This window comes from Oxyura jamaicensis, chromosome 1 (assembly GCF_011077185.1).
Source record: "Oxyura jamaicensis isolate SHBP4307 breed ruddy duck chromosome 1, BPBGC_Ojam_1.0, whole genome shotgun sequence".
NCBI lineage: Eukaryota > Metazoa > Chordata > Aves > Anseriformes > Anatidae > Oxyura > Oxyura jamaicensis.
Genome location: NC_048893.1, coordinates 190,440,098 through 190,457,766, shown reverse-complemented (window position 1 = coordinate 190,457,766; position 17,669 = coordinate 190,440,098). Strand labels below are relative to the sequence as shown.

At 44.4% G+C, this 17,669-nt stretch overlaps 1 long non-coding RNA gene across 1 annotated transcript; it reads right to left on the bottom strand.

Annotated features, from left to right (window-relative positions):
* Positions 1-3,165: 3,165 nt before the first annotated feature.
* LOC118167988 lies at positions 3,166-9,203 on the bottom strand. The gene is made up of 2 exons (XR_004751321.1): positions 9,101-9,203; positions 3,166-3,822 (listed from the first exon to the last, which is right to left on the bottom strand). It is a non-coding gene; the product is annotated as an uncharacterized LOC118167988 (long non-coding RNA).
* Positions 9,204-17,669: the final 8,466 nt, after the last annotated feature.

Below are 17,669 nucleotides of genomic sequence, written 5' to 3'. Positions count from 1 at the left end.
CCCTCCTGCCAGTGCTGCTGCTGTGCTGCCTGGTGTTTCTAAATTTACCCTCTCGCACAGCTGATTAGGGAGGCAGGAAGCGATAGATCCTGAAGCTTGCAGGAGACAGCCTCTCCCCGAAGACATACTTCAGTGAGCTAAATGCACAGCAAACAGCATGCAGGCGGGCAAGGTCTCAAGCCCGGGCACGTCAATGTAAGTGATAACATCAAAGGGTTTGTCACTTCCTTCACAAGCTCTCTATCATTTTTTTTCTTTGAATGGTTTATTTTAAAATGCAGACGAGGTTGTATTGCAGCTTCTCCCTGCCCTGCAATGAAAGGATGGGATGTTTGGGGTCAGCACCGGAGTAGCTGAGGCAGCATTTTGGTGACCTGAAACCAGAGCTTTGGCGCTGGGTGTGGTTTCTGTTGGTCTCCCTTATCATTTTGGCAAATGCTTGAAGGAGCATTGTCTCTCCCTCTTCTATTTTTGGGCAGGGAGATGAGAACACTTTGTTCCCTTCAAGTAGTGTTTCAGTCAAGTTAGCAGAGAGCTCCCCAGCACGTGTGCTTCCACCTCGTGCAAAACAACATCCCTTCCTTTCTAGGCTATTAACCACATTCTTCCCAGCCCACAACTGATGCCAGCAGTCAAGGAGCCTGATCTGTAAAATGCACTGCTTCTCTTGATTTCTTGGTATGGAAAATAAGAGAATAAAAATATCCTCATTTTATACAAGCAAGCTTTTCTAGTTTGTATGGAAAAGCAGAGAGTTTGATACTTCTGCCTGGCAAAGTGGTCACTCGTGGATGGAGGGGTAAGGGTATCCCACAGGTTCACAACCAAATACTGAACTCTGATAGAGCTCAGACTTTTGGCAAACCTGTTCTCACATGCCTCAACTTTGAAATGGGTATTGTTAATTTGCCACTGTGAAAATGACTTGCTTTATCAAATAGGTTCAAAATTCTTCCCTTGTAAGCTAACAAGTAATTCCTGAAAGGCATCCACAGAACAAGCAAACAGAACAGTAGGGTTAAGAACTACCAAAATATTTCCTGAAAGTGCAAAAACCTGGCCTGGAGAGGGTTCCTCGGAGCCAAGGTGAGCTTGGCCTGCTGCTCTACAGAGGTATTTCAAGTGCCTGCTTGTGGAGCCTGACTCCTCCGTGGCATCACTTTTGCAGGGCTGGCAGCACTTGTATCTGTCACGAAACCCTGGCACACCAGAAGACTTCTCTTGTAAGCCTGGCATCTCTCATTTTGTACCAGTGGGTTGCTTGACTGTTTTGCTTTGGATACAGTGCAGTTCTTTCTATGAAAAGCAGGAACAAAATGTTGCTAAGTCAAATCACAGATGTAGAAATGAATTACGACATGTAGCACAGTCCCTGGAAAATTCTCCCCGGGATGTTCTTTGACTGTGCTTGCTGCTCAGTATAAACCTGTGAATACAATTCTGTCTGGTGAGACAAGGGAACAGACAAGGGAACAGAAATCTGCAGTCAGGCTCACTACGGAAAACAGCATTGAAAAGGTGTAACTAAGCATGCAGGCATGCCCGGTGCAATTATATAATCAAAAATGCAGTCATTAATCTGCTATTTCCCATGAAGTTTACTAATCCTGTAAAGCTACCTTAAAATGCTTTTGCTGACAGGTGAGTTGCTCGATTAATCCATTCAGTAAGTACGTGGAGTCTGTACCTCACTTTCAAAAAATCATTAAGATTCCTTTGCAGGATTCCTTTATTGGACGGTGTGATGGCCAGGTGTCAGAAATATATGTAATTCCCATTCCCAGGGTTTAGTTCAATCATCAGAGCATGACCATGTTTAAAACATAAGAAAAATTGAATTAAGTACATCCCTTCAGAATATGGATAGATAAAAGCAAATATAGAGCCAGCTAAATAAGCATCCTTCTGGATAGCCTTTGGTATGCAGTAAATTGCAAATTGATCATAAAAAAATAAGTTTTAAAATAGTTTTAAAAATAAATAATTAATGAAATTGTTTTATTTCCTATTTTATTTTTCTGTATGGAGAAAAAAGGTTTGTGGGGGGGTTATGCTGAAGCACAGCTGAGTAAGCAGTACATAGTCCACCCTTTAAAAGGGATTTCTTCATGTAGTGGGATTTTGCTTCCCCTGGTTTACGGCAGTAATTCACTTATATCTATTACTTTAAAATTTCTCCTTGCTCTTGGCTTTAAATAATGTCACAGAACAGCTGAAGCTGGTGTCAGCAGAAACCCCTCTCAGCAGAGCCAGTGATCCCCACTGGAGCTGCACCACTGCTGGTGCTGGCCATGGGCTTTTGTGTGGCCAAGTGAATCGCTCTGATCCTAAACACACAAATTACACTCATCTGCTACAATTTAAAATAAGCCAGGAGCTCTGCACAACATAATTAAGAGTGGTGACAGGGCTCTCTAAACGCTGCTCCCAGCCTGAAGTAAATCACAGAGCCATGTACTCGACCTCCAACAAACTGGATTTGGTTTTGCGTGAGGAACACTTTCATGTTTCTAACCTTCCCCTCACAGAGTAATTCCATCTCTGGGTTAAAACACCTAGGAGGAATTGGAAAGTACCCCAAATGCTACGGTGACATTCTGCTTTGCACTGTCCACTCTACTGCCAGGATGTCAGATGCTCCAGCATCCCCCCAGGCAGTGCCCTCCCAACAAGGGTCTGCATATGGCAGCCCAGGATCTCCTGTCCCATCAGCGATCCAGGCACCTTGCCTGAGATGTGATCAGAAGCCCACACAGCTGAAAGCTCCTGTGATGACCCAGAAACCTTGAATGCCAACAAGATTCATCACAGTAAAGACTGCACCCAGTAAGGACAGGAACGTCCCCTGAGCAGGGCTTCTCTGGCAGTGCTATTTCTGTGAGAGGGGACTTAGAATCACAGAATCATAGTCATTCAGGTTGGGAAAGACCTCTAAGATCATCTACTCCAACCCTTAACCTAGTATTAAAGTCCACCACTAAACCACACTGCTAAGTTTTACATCTACATGCTTCTTGAAGACCTCCAGGGATGGTGACTCAGCCACTTCCCTGGGCAGCCTATTCCAATGCCTAACAACCCTTTCAGTAAAGAAATTTCTCTTAACATCCAAGCTAAACCTCCTCTGGTGCAACTTGAGGACATTTCCCTTTGTCTTTTCTTTTTCAAATCAAAGGCCTAAGGAATGGACGCAGCCAGTCTTACCCTAAGCAGACATCTTTCCCTTCCATCCATCCATCCAACCATCAAACACAATGGCCACCTAATCCCACCAGTATGGGCAACTATGAGATGAGTAAAACCTGTTTCCCAGGAAAGAAAAAAAAAAAAAAAAAGAAAAACTTAATGTCTGGTTTTGTAACAGATTGAGTTCACATTGGCTGCCCACACACAAAAGGAAAAGGAAACGTATCATACGTAGCCGTGGGATAGCTGATACATCCACCAAGTCATGGCTTCCCCGCTGAGTAAGATGACCCCAACAGAAATTCAAAAACATTGGTGCTTTTCAGAGGCCTGTTGGCAGCAACCACACAAATAAATTTTGAGAAGGTTATGCATCAGCAGAGGCCCCAAATGTACAGCCTGAGTATCCCCTTGCTGATGTTTTGAAAGCCAGAAGAAATTCTCATCACAGATTACGTTTACTTCTGCGCTTGCATGTTAGTTTTACCAAGGGGGAAGTAAGCGGCAGTGTACGTCTCTGTGTTGTTTTAAAATTTCATTATTCAACCACAATTCTCTTATGCAGAGCAGTGCTCAACTTTTGAACTGACTCTATCTGAAACGGAGGAATTTTCTTTGTCCTCCATACTTTTCCTCCTAGAAAATATATATATATATATATATATATATATAGCTATAACAGTCAATTGGGTATGTCTGTTTTAAATGGTTATTTCAAAAATGCCCAGGGTTGAACATCTAAAGGCCAGGACCTCAAACAGAAGATAATACATGCATCTAAAAAAATCCCAGCTCAATATAAATCTGAGTTGTGTTTATGTTCCTGAAATAACTCTTTAAAGAATCAAAGCAAAGAGTTTTTTTGGTTGGTTCGTTGGTTGGTTGTGTTTTGTGTGTGTGTGTTTTAGCTTAATATTTTCTGGACCCTGATATATTTGATTTCTGTTAAATTTAGCTTTATTATTTTTAGGTTGTGTTTGCTTTGGACTGATTCTGGCATGCTAAGCTATTTTTATTTTTTGTTTATGGTGCATACTTACAAATTTAACATGGTTACTTTAGCTATCCTTGATTATGAAAACTTTTGTGCCATCAGTATTAAAACAACAAAAGTTGTGTCATTTGTAGTGATATAAAGAAAAGTAGCAAACTTTGAGGTCAATGGATTTTTTCATGGTAGATTAAACAATTCTTTGGTAGTTGTATTTTGTTTTGCAGTAGTAACTAAGGAATAAATATCTCTGGCAGCTCCATCTAGATCTCTAGCCTGTCCCAAGAGTGGGCTCAGTGTCCTCCTGCCCTCTGGCTGATGAAGAACAAGGGAATGAACTGCTGGGGAGCCTCAGGAGGGCTGCTCTCCTCTTAACTCCCAGCAAACCATCATCTGCCCATATCCAAAGGGAAGGAAGAGCCTTTGGAAGCACCAAAGCACCTTAGAAAGCAGATGCTGCACATTAAGGAGTGATATTCCTCCATTTTCATGCACCAGGGCTGAGACACCATGACGAGCCACCACACCTGATGTATAGCTGGAGGCATGTTCTGAGGGGATCCTGCAGAGCCCTTGCTTGTAGGTGATGCTCTTTGCCTGGGTGCCTTCGGGCTCATGGCTGCACAGCATGCTCATCAAAGCTCTTGTTCAGCACCCTCTCACCTGATCAGTCATCAGAGGGAAAGAGGTTCTCTGTCAGCACCCAGAGAGCTTGATGCTGGACGTGGCACTGACTCATTGCATCTCAACAGTGTTGTCTCTGTGTGGGAATTTTCAGGGAGACCTTGAGGAGTTTCAACATTTTTTAATATCTTTGTGAAAACCATCACCCCTGTTGCTACCAGAGATATGAGCTCCATCTTACAGTAAGCAAAAAATATTTTTCCATATGAAAAGTTGTAGTGGTTGAAACTTCAGCACTTTGTCAGCACTTGGGACCTGAATGGAACTGAAAATTGGCATCTAGGCAATGAAAGACTGACCTCAGGATAATTTTATCATCTGGGCCACGGCAATCCCATGCACAAATACAGGCTGGGTGGAGAATGGACTGAGAGCAGCCCTGAGGAGAAGGACCTCAGCGTTTTGGTTAATGAGAAGCTCAACATAAGCCAGCAATGTGCGCTTCCAGCCCAGAAAGCCAACCGTGTCCTGGGCTGCATCAAAAGCAGCAAGGCCAGCAGGGCGAGGGAGGGGATTCTCCCCCTCTGCTCTGCTCACGTGAGACCCCACCTGGAGCCCTGCGTTCAGCTCTGGGGCCCCCAGCACAAGAAGGACGTGGATGTATTAGAGTGAGTTCAGAGGAGGGCCACAAAGATGATCAGAGGGCTGGAGCACATCTCTTAGGAAGACAGGCTGAGGGAGTTGGGGTTGTTCAGCCTGTTGAAGAGAAGGCTCCGGGGAGACCTTACAGCGGCCTGCCAGTACCTAAAGGGGGCTACAGGAAAGCTGGGGAGGGACTCATTGTCAAGGGGTGCAAAGATAGGATAAGATAGAATGAATTTAAACTACAAGAGAGTAGATTTGGATTAGACATGAGGAAGAAATTTTTTACTCAAAGGGTTGTGAGGCCCTGGCACAGGCTGCCCAGCGAAGCTGTGGATGCCCCGTCCCTGGAGGTGTTCAAGACCAGGTTGGATGGGACTTTGGGCAACCTGGTCTGGTGGGAGGTGTCCCTGCCTATAGCAGGGGGGTTGGAACTGGATGATCTTTAAGGTCCCTTCCAACTCAAACCATTCTGTGATTCTACGATTTGGTTTGTAATTTGTCCTACACAGAGAGCTACATTAAGATTGCCAAGTCAGCAGTCATGGCAATGTCACGTTGAAGGCTGCCAGGCAATTCTAAACTGCCTCCTCACATGCATTATTTATGCTTAGTCACTGTAATATAGTCTTCAAATAAATACAGCTACAAATTATTTTCCATACAGAAGCACACTGAAAATATCCAGTGAGTGAACAACCAACCTATACTATGTAAAAGATTATTTGGAAAATAGTGGTATTTCAAATATCCTTGTGTCATTGCACAATGAAAATCATTCTTAGGGTTTCCCACTACTGTAAAACTTTTGGGATCTTTTTAGATCTTTTTCTCTATATATCTTCATAGACGTTGTTTTGGTTTCTGAATTTGTATTTAAAGTAAAAAAAATAAAAAAATAAAAAATAAAAATTCTAACAAACCCTTCCAGCACCCCTGGGAACAGCTGCTCTTCTCAGACCAAAGCTCTGTGATGCAAGTTCCCCATTGCCAGGAAAGGGCTGCAAGCACAGGATGGTTCATGGTGTTAGAAGTACAGAGTGTAGCTCTATTATCATGGACTGTGCTCTGGAGGTAAGGTGTAGAAGCCCTGAATGCTTCCTGACACATGGCAAACATTTCAATATTTGCTACATCATGTGGCTAATTAAACATTGTGCAAATAGCCATTGCCTTTTACATGTTTTGAACCTGGTCCCTGCCCATGTCCTCTGATATCACGCATCATTTTTGCATCAGAAGAGAAGGTAATTGCTTCCTGTCCTATAACTGCTTGTTTTTTATCATTATTATTATTGATATTATTATTATTATTTTAGTTTAATTTTTATTTGTACTTTCTCCTTAGTCCTTTCTACTTTTGAAATGAGAAGCTGTAGCTTGCTTAAGTGCCCTCTGTGTGAAATTGGTCCACAGCTTCCGTCACTTTTTTGCCCTTCTTTGAACCTTTCCATTTCTACACCATCATTTTTGAAGGAGAAAACTGCCCAGAGCTTTCCAGGTATGAGCACGCCCTGTACTTCTCCAGTGTGCAATGCTGTCATCTCATCTGTGCTCTCATCTCTACAACTTTCAAGCCATTCAGGTCAACTAGCTCAAACTGGAACAAACCGACCTTAACAAAGGATGTCATGTATTTATTCTAAACAACGCTTGGTTGAGAACAGCATTTTCAAGGAACAAGGAGACTGTAGAAAGATCACACCTGGATCTTTCCCTTATTCCTTCTTTTCAGTATTGCTTACTACTGTGACATTTCTGTGCCTAACTGTGATACGAGTTGATTCCTACACCATGATTTGAGGTCCAAGCTCATACCACTAGGTGGTATTGCCCAGTTGTGTGCTGATGGCATTGGTTGGCCAAGAGGCTGCTGCTGAGCCACCCCTTGCCAGCAAGCTGGCCATGCAAGGCCCTCGCCCAGAAACTGTCAGTGCTGGTTTGAAGGACAACAAAGACCATCCTTGAGCACAAATTAAGAAGGCAGCTGGAGAAGGGGGCCAGGATAGTTCTGTATACCTAACAGAGGAACAGGGATAACATGTTCTCATCCTGGGCACTGCAAGCAGGAGGAACCATGTGTGCCAGTGGACTTTCAAATTTCTGCTGGTGACAGAGGAAAGGGGATGGCCTGGGCTCAGCTCTGGGCTCTGGAGAGCACATAACTACCACCAAGATTGGTTTCTTCCCTCTCCTTGCTGTTCTCCTTCCTCCTTCTCATCTTTTCCCACCAGACACCCACCCTCCTTCTGGTCCTGGGCTCTTTGCTAGGTGGTGGTGCTAGTATTTACTTTCCCAGTGATTTCTTTCAGCACAGTTCTGTTCTCTCTGTGTTGTAATCAAGCACCTATTTACCTTGCTAATGCATCCCCATTTCCCTACTCCCACCCCCTTTGAGCGCTGAGCCCCCCAGTTCAGCTGCAGCCCTGTCCCTGGAAGGATGCAGCTGCCCCTGCTCCAGGCTGGTGGCCAGTGGTGGCCCATGGTAGCCAGCTCTGCTGGGGACAGCCCTGCTGGGGGCTGGCAGGGGATGGAGCGTGCCCTGTGCTGGCACAACCCTCTGCAAGCCCATCTGCCAAGCTGACAAGTCTCTGCTGAAGTACATGAGCTGAGGCTTTTTAAAAACACATTTATTACTTGGCTACGTCTTCTGGCATCAGGGTGACCTCCCCGCCTTTTGCCAAATTTCAGACTCTTGCTCAAATAAATGGTTGCCTAATCTTGCCCTGAAAACCACTGAACCATTTTTACTGAAACTGCCCTCCCCTCCCCTCCTCCTAAAAGAAAATGGAGGGGGGAAAGAATCAGCCTGAGGCCAGTCCTTGGCAGAAGACATTTCAGCCTGGGTGAGTAACATCCAACAAACTCATGAGCAACCGAAAGCAGAATCTCATAACGAGAACTGTCAGGCGGTGGTAATTACAAGCAGTGCTACCAGCCCTATCTGTAATATGCATCACCCAGAAAGAAAAGTGGGAAGTGCATAAATGGTAAAGATAATTTTATGTAACCCAAAGAGTTGGATGTGTGCCCCAAAGTGTCTGTTCTCATCCTGCTTCATCCATCGTGAGCTTCCCTTCATTGCTTCTTGCCATCATGCTCTTCCTCCTCTGCAGTTCCTGCCATCTGGAAGAGCGTTCTCATATTCTGCTCCCTAATCTCTAATTTCAGTTTTCTGTTAAATACATATGTGGGGTCCCTTGTCTTTTGGTCTTACTTTTCTCCTCATTCTGCTAACATTCATCTCTGCAATGGTTTACTCAACTCAGTTTAAAATATTTTGATTTTGTTTTAAAACGTATTAAAAAAGGAGGCAAATCATCAAATATTTATGATCCTGAATACATTAATACTTTTGTCTTTTCAGTGGACAGTTTATGTAAAGCTATTTCCTTATCATAAGCCATTATTTAAATTAGAAGAAGGCAAAAAAAATCAGTTGCAAAAAAATCATTGACATCTTAGTGTATAATAGCTCCATCTCCTAGAGCCCCTTATTAAAATTTATTCTGTCCCCAAAATTAGAAGCACTAATAAATGCTTCATCCCTCACTGCCTACTTCTAAATTATTATTAAACAAACCAACCAAACAACAACAAAAAATGCTAACGCTGCAGAAAATACCCGTGAGAAGTAAGGAAGAAGTATTAACTTACAGTTTAGCATAGAAGTGAGCTTCAGATAAAGCCAATTTAGAAAAACATAACAAAACAGCAGTCTGTAACTCACAATGAATCTCACTGGGGCATTTCATTTGTACCATCTCTAGATATAAGCTTAAAAATAAGCTACTAGATAAGCATGGCATATTTGTGAGCGGATTTTGCTGCCAGCCAGGCAGTGTGAACTTATTCACAGGTCGGCTCACCCAGCCAGCTCTTGCTTAGATTTCCAGGGGGTAACATCGTGCCCAGTCAGTTGGGGTTTGGACTGAGCCATTTTGCAGTTGTAAATCCAGGAGACAGCCTTGTAAACCTAATCTGATGTCTTGCACAACCCAGGCTGTGGGGCTTCCCTGAGTGGATGTTTACTTAATTTAGAGCAGTCTTCCTGAAAAAGGCCAACATCCAGGCACAGTTTTGTGGTAGCTCAAGGTGCTTCACACACTGAGCATTATGAGCCCCAGATTTTGCAGCCGTAATGCTTCAGACCACGACTAACCATGTGTGTGACTGGAGAGCCCTGCAAGTTCCCTAAATAGCTGGTGTCTTCTTAATGGCGAAGGCCTGCGATGCACAGTTATCCAGCTGCTAGCTAACCCCAGCAGCTTAATCACAGTGATGCTAATGAGCACCTCTGTTACCCAACAGGTAAACGTTTTCCTCACTTGGATGCGAAGTGTTCCACCTACTGCAGATGTTAAAAAGCAATATTTGCTTTGAAACGAGCCGATTGCATTTCAGTAGCAGGCTCGTTTACGTAATTTGCTGTTAAACTAATTTGCAGTCTAGTAATATGTTAAATCACCTGGGTTTTCTATCAGTGAAAAGTCTATTATTTCCCACAAACTTTGAGAAGGTGGGACACATTTCACTGAGAGGCAGTTGCCTTCACACAGCTGTTGAATCCTGCTCCAGAGACAGGTTGCAGGTGTCATTGTAAAGATGCCCCAAATGGAACTGTTGGAACAGTAGGAAAAATCAGAGTTTTACTTAGAATCACAGAATGGTTTGGGTTGGAAGGGACCTTAAAGCTCATCCACTTTCAACCCCCTGCCATGGGCACACCTCCCACCAGACCAGGTTGCCCAAAGCCCCATCGAGCCTGGCCCTGAGCACCTCCAGGGATGGGGCATCCACAGCTTCTCAGGGCAGCCTGTGCCAGGGTCTGTTTCCATGTCTGTTTTCTGTTACCCTGATAGTGGCTGGTGATTATGAGAAGCAGCTATGTAGGCTCAGGACGAGAATGGTTAATTGCTCGCTGGTGCCTCCTGGGGTGGATCACAGCCCAAAGATGGGACCAGGTGACAAGCAGGTCTCCAGAAGAAGGGAGATAGTGGGATCTGCTGAACCAGCTGGATTTAGCTCTCTAGGTTGTATCTTCCACTGAAGTTCAGCAGGGAGATAAAACACTTTGCTACATCTCCAAAAAGTCCTGCAGTATGTAAACCAGACTGAGGGCCTGATCTGGTCATGTGGCAACAGGGATAAGGGAGACCCAAGCTATGTATTATATCTGTGCTTTTTAAAGCATTCCGAATCCTCACAAAATGAAAACCTAGAGACCAAATTCCTTGGTTTCCTTAATGTCACTGCCACAGCTGAGCGAGCTGGAACAATATCTTCATTGTATTCAAATGAATTTGTGGTCCTCGCTTTCTGTTTTCCTTTTCCCTTTGCTGTGAAGTACTGAGACAGCTGTGGGGTAGTACAGGCTTAATCAGCCTTGTTCCAAGGGAGGTCTGGGAATTGCAAGGTCACAGATGCCGGGTTGTGAAACTGCTGAATGAATCAGGCAGGAGCAGGTTTGTTTACACAGAAAGCTGGTACACAAACAGCTGGGCAGCACAGGACGAGGAGGGATGAAATGCAGACACTGTGCTCCAGCCAGAACTTAGATCAAATATGCTTTCTAAACAAGCTCGGTAATAGATTTCCCAGATGTTGAGAACCAGATGTAAAACATTATTTATGTGCTTACAAATTGAATGTTGCAAAGCCAGACTTTAAGGAGCTTCCTATGCAGAATGGAAGCTGGACCCCGTGTTAGGTACCCACCTTCCCTGTGTGCAACGTTAGGAGGACTCAGCTATCTCAGAGGGATCCAAAACACTAACTTAAAGAGTGAGAGCTATCTGATGCTAGGCTGTTTGGTGCAAAACTACTTGGAATGAACTGGCAAGAAGTTCATAGCTTAGCAGTTTGTGTTTCAGGGTTCTCACTGCCTTGCTTTACTCAGGGCCAGTGGAAGAAAGGCTCAGTCTCATTTCAGAAAAGAGAAGATGGTAGAGGCTGTCATGATAGGGCATATTGCATGTGATTGAAGAAGCTCTTTTCATCTTCTTACTGATTTTGAGTAATTTCTGTGTCCCCATGTGTTCAGGTATCCAGTCCCAAGAGCTGTGTCAGTGTCCATGTGCTAGTAAAAGGCTGTGCTCTTGGGACTGCAAACTAGTGCCATCAGCAGAAGAAGATGACCCAGCAGTGGCATCAGGGCCGTCTTGCTGACCTAGCAGCCTGCTGTACCTGGTGAGAATCCTCTCCTTACTCTGAAGGATTTAAACCAGTACAACCAACAGGGCCATACAAATGGGTTATAGATAACTTGGATTAATGCCATGGTTGATTTGCCTGTCTTTGTATAGGTAGCTGTGCTGTTGAGCTGCCAAGGACTAGAGAGTGCTGGACATGACTGCCTCATCTATTGCAGGAGAGTGGCAGGCAGACAGGAGGTGGATTCTCCCAGACCAGCTCCCTATCAAACACAGAAACAGCTATCAGGTAAAACAGAAATGGTCTTAAGGGCAGGGAGTGGAATTCAGGCCTCCAAGGTACATGCTGGAAATACTAGGTTGGTAACAAACAAAATAGTGGTCAGGCTCTTTCTTGCTTTCTTTAGAGCCAAGACTCTAAGTTGTCTTTGGCTGTATTATTTGGACTTGGGCACTCAAATTTCTTACCAACAGCTGAGAAACCTACTGTCAGACCTGGCTCTGAGTGTTTGCTCGACCCCCAGATGTGTGTGATGGGGTGAACGAGGGCAAGTACGCAGCAAAGGTTGGCTAGAACTGGAGGTTGGCACCCTTCAACTTCTGAAGGGGATTTTTCTCCTTCGCTCAGAGCTGAGAGGGCCTAAGATGGCAGAAGTTTCTTAAATGCTTCTGTTTTAAGCAGGCTGTATGTGATAAGCAAGCAACAAACATGATATGAAAAGTGGAATTTGCAGAAAACGTGTAGTCTGCACCTGCACTTGTTCCAGGACAGCTCTGCTGCCTGCAGAGTTGTAGTCAAGTATCCTGAAGGATGCTTACCATTGCTCCAAACTTCAACTTTTGATAGACTGCTTTTCAGGAGAGCAGCCTCTCCTTTCCTCCTTCTCCTACACAGCCACGCAGGCCCTCTCTTGGACAGGGGCCAGCTCTTGCCGGCTCCACAGGAGAGGACATGGAGACCCTAAACCTGGGCCCTCCCATACGTGCGGCAGCCTGTCGTGGCTGCCCTGCTGCCAAGCGCCTTTCCTTTCCGTTCCTCCCTCTCTTATCTCAGCAGACTGTAAACTCTCCAGCGCAGAGACGGCGCGTGCACTTCTGGAGTAGCACAAAGGGCTCTCTAGGCTGCAGGGTAATCCAAATAGCAGATCCACAGCTGATAAGTCACAAGAGACAGAGCTGGCCAAAGTTCTAGGCAGGAGTACGACAGTAAAGTATAGAGAATATTGGGGGGGCTGAAGGCAGTTTTATGTAATTTAATAAACTATCTTATCTGGTACCAGGGGAAAGCAGCTCTTACGTTGCTACAGCTGCTACATGTCTTCATATATCTTTTCTGAACGGCATTAAAAGCTGTTCAAGTCCAGCCAGCCACCCGCAAGTTACTGCCCCAAACCCACAGAACAGTTAGGGTATAAGGAACACTTGGAAACATTACATTAATATATTTTTTTGCCTGTGACTAAGGGAAAAACTTACTTATCCATAAACAGGGCTTTGATTTCAGTGGAGGCACACAGCTGGCAGAAAACAGTAAGCAGTGTCTGGGCTGCTTCTGAGGCAAATGAAATTCTTCATTACGAATTGCAGATTTTATGTTTGTTTTTTATATTACAGTCATCTTTGTTTATTAAAGATATCGTGTTCATATTTTCAGGTGTAACACTTTCAGAAGTGACTTTCCAGACTCCAGAACTGTGTGTGGTGTAACAAAGGAGACTGATTTGGTGACAAGATGTACAAAAGTTTGCCGAGATATCTGTGGATACCATAAGAAGATGGGTGAGGATTATTCAATTATTCCAGTTAATTCACTAATAAGAACTATAGGGTGTTGAGGTTTGTGAGACCTCTTGCAGGTGATAAATAAATGAACAGGGTATTTTTGTAATTAGCCACAGAGCTGCTACTGCTGAGATGCCACATGGGAAAGGTTTGGAGCCTGAGTGGTGTATGAATGCTGACTGGTGTGGGAGCTGGTGGGCACATGGGGTCACAGGCTGAGCATCCAGGAAACATCCCCCAAAGATGGGAATCTCATGTGTCTTTTCCAATACGTGAGAAAGGGCTGTAGGGGTGTGGGATGTATGGCTGCAACGTTGGACTCAGGGTGGTTGGCACTGCTCAGGGCTCCAGCAGCCAGCACCATGCCATTGCCTTCCCAGGGACACCTGGCTACCCAATCTCAAAAATGAACTCTTTTTTCCCTTATTTGTCCACTCGGTGGTGCTAAAACAACACCAGCCCTTTTTTGGCATTTTCTTGCTGCTGTGTGTCAGGCGGAGTGTCTTTGGGGGACGTTCAAGTTCTGCCTGTAAAGATCTACCTCTACAAACTCAATAACCAGGAAACCTGATGAGCTCCTGGGTCACTGCCCCGCACCTCGGCTCTCTGTTTCCTGTGGCATAGAGATAAGCAACACAAAGCACTCGGCATGCTTAATTACATAGCAAGAGATTAGCAAACCTACAATCTTTTTCTCTGCTGTTGATTATAATTTGACTAATTCAGGACCCTGCATTGTTTTCCAGGAAAACTGACTGGGATAGTGTTGCTACCAAAATTACTTTTGTTTTCAAAAAGAGATGACCAAAAGGAATTAGTGCTCCTAGGCAAAGTTTGTGGGGAAATAATAATAATAATAATAAAATCTGCTAATCAGCTGGTAAGAAAAAAAGATAGATGAAAAAAGAAAAAAAAAAAAAGTTTAATCTGTAACACGTGACTCACACCTCAGTGTCCAATGCTGAGCCCATCTCATGTTGAACAGCTCAGAGTGAGAAGGATTAGGATCTGAGCAGCCAGGAAAGCTTCCTAACCCTAATTCTCAGAGTTAACATGCAAAACAGGGCAGGTGGATCTGCATGTCTGAGAGGCAGGAGTCTCTGAAGCTAAAATTGATGAGAAAAAAACATATAGCCTGTGACATGATCACAGTTATTGTAGCAACTCTTGCAGTATAGTGCTGTGTGGACAATTGCAGTAGTATCTCTGGACGCTGGTTTTATGAAAATGTTCTCCTGATCCCCAGCAAGCCTCAGCACATGGGCAGCCTTGCAGACAAGGCTGTACTTTGTTCTTCCTCATCATACCAGTTTTTTGTTCATTAACTTCCTGTGTCCAGAAGCAGTACTGAGGGTTAATGGCCTAATTTATAGTTTATGACTGCTGATAGCACAGACCTGTTAACCGCTTAGCTTCTGGCTGTGTGAGGGCCCAAGAACAGCCCATGCTCCAGGAGCATGGCCACGTGGTGGAGACATTGCCAGGCTGTCCTCTGTACCAGGAAAGGTGACAAGACACGTGTGGGTGTGCTGAGGCATGCAGTGCCTGGGCTCTGCCAGGGCTGGGCTTCTTCCAGTTCACAAGCATGAATTTACCTGAGCCCTGCCTCCTCTTGTGCTGCAAGTCAACAAAGCCCCATAACTTCTACTCTTTCCTCTTCTCACTTTCTCCCTGTAGATGCAGCTATTTGTGGCTCCCTGGTGGGACGCAGAAGGGGACAGCATGGACCCGTGGCCTCCATGGCCTCTGACTGCAGGAGGTGCTGAGGTGAAGGCCTTGAGGTAGGGGAACACCGAGGGGAAGGCAAAGGAGCCAGCATCAGGTTGTGTCACTGCTCGCTCTTCCTAGCAGCTTTCCATTGAGGTGTGTGGTCTGCAGTGGCTGTGATAGTAACTCCAGGGATGGACTTTCCCCACTGACTACGCTTCTGGAAAAGTAGATGTTCACAGCAGAAACACTCTGGGTCTGCAGCAGTGGTGTGCCTCTGTGCCCTGAGTCCTCAGCTCTACAGGCAGGGGAGATCCATCTTCAGTCCGTGGTCTCTCCCATCCCTCTAGCCTCAGAAGATGATTCCCACAAACTTTGGGGGGAATCCTGCCAAATCTCCTGCCCCCACCCCAGGGAAAGCTCAGTTCCCCAGAAAGCAATCTGAAACCTCACTTAGGATTTCACTGAAGCCTGCTTGGCAATAAAATTCCCCTGTTATGCTGCATGATAGATCATGCTCTGGAAAACGTGGTCCTTGGTGGGAAGAGCCAGATCATTTTGATTAACTTTACTACTTGTCCTGTGAAATTTGGCACCATGCTTCACCTCGTAAGTGTGTCAAAAGTTTCTGTGTGTCTGGACCAGCCTGTAGACTGCTCAGCTTTTCAAAATCCTGATGTGTGAAACATGGTATTGTGCTGTGCTCTGCTGCAGGACCGCCCTCCGGAGGGCTATCTCCTCATCATGCCCTCTCTGCCCATCCCAAACAGCCCAAATAGCAGGCATCAACCATATTTTGCTTGTCAGGTCAACCATATTTTACTGCAGGTCAGAGCTGACAGAGCCAACAAGAAGCAGGGGCAGTGATGCCCTGAGTCGCAGGGAGGACGCCTGATGCTAAGTAGCCACAGACCAGGGCATGTGGCTTCCCAGCCACTGGGCCTCCTGGGCTGGTGTTTTACAAGCCCAGGACTGCCAAATGGACATCTACAAATAGTTTTTACTGTTCCACTAGGAACATGTTACTGTTTTAGTTCATTCCCTGTAATTCTCCCAGTAAAATAATGACCCTTTCCAGATTATCTTCTAAAGAAAAACCCCAAAGCAGAGCATTTAAAAAAAATAAAAAATAAAAATAAAAATAAAAAATCTAGCAGTTTGCTTCTGGTCCTCTGCTGTAGCAGTGAAAAGTTTAGTTTCATTTCCCTGCAGCTCTATCAAATCCTGCCCTCGATGAAGCAAAAGTGAAAATGAACAGAAACAAACCCCAGATTTGATCTGTTGTGTTTATCTGTAACTTCCTGCTGTAGGACTTTGTGTACCTTCTGCTAGAAAGTACCTAGAAACTGCAGAACACCCCAGGCAGACCGTGGGTCTGGTTCAAGGCAACAGTTGTTGGGTTCCTGCCTGTTTATCCTACATAAACCACACACTGAAAAGCATGTAGATCTGGAGCAACCATTGACTTATTACTTTATAATTTTCCCTATTATGTTAGAGAAACAGAAGATTAAAACCAGATTTGTTTTTTGCTATTTGTCCGAGAATAGGCTCTCTAGCGACTTAACACTCTCACCTCCTTTGCAATTTTAGAGAGAAAACATAATTTCAGGGTGGTTCACGTAATGAGAAAACATCATTTCAGGGTGGTTCATGTAATCCATTTTATTTTATTTTATTTTTTTCCCTTCTGGAATTAATGAAAAACACATTAAATGTCTTAAAAGCACCTTTTAATTTCCATTTAAAGACTGACCAGTTCAGATGTATGTCTCCTATATCTCTTGTATATATATCCTGTATCTCTTCTGTATTTTACTGGATGATTCTCTCTTGCTAATTGCATCACTGTAACCTTTGTCCTTCTCTTGCATGAAATCCAAATTCTGCACTCTTTTTTCATGTTTTCAAACAGTTTTGCTGGTCAGCAGCTCTTTTTGTTTTCAGAGTTGCTGTATAAGGTCGGCCTTCTAAAGCTTTCTGTAGCGCCTGTCATCCTAGTGTTGTATTACAGAAGACAAACACACTTTGCTTTGCAAAGGCTTGTCTTTTGTCCTACTATTTATTGAGCAGAAGAAATTGGTTTACAATGAGTTTTGTAGCTTATCTTTGTCTTGAAAAAAGCGATGGTCTTTCTTGCTGGGGCTGGGCAGACATACTGTAACGCGGGGGGCCTGACAACCTGCAAGCAGTGTAGCTGACAGCCTGTCAGCTGAACAGTCCTCGTGTGCAGCAACTGCAGAGATAACACAGCATTTGAAAAACAGGATATTGTAGAAATGTGGGGGTTTTCTGCGTGCAGAAGATTAGCATTGGATAGAAACAAACAGATTGGAGGAGGGAAAAGAGATTTGAAAGGGCAGAAATTAAAAAATACCGCTCACATTATTAACGGATTTCAATCTACAAAGACTCAGCCCACAGGCCTACATGTCAGAACTGAGCAGCTTACTACGTACATGCAATGTTTGACTTCAAAATAAATTCATTTTTCAATTACTCCAGAGAAGCAGCAGAAGGGAAATCACTGTCATAACACTGAACTTGCTAAGATCCAAAATATCCTGCCTCTTTTATAGTGACTC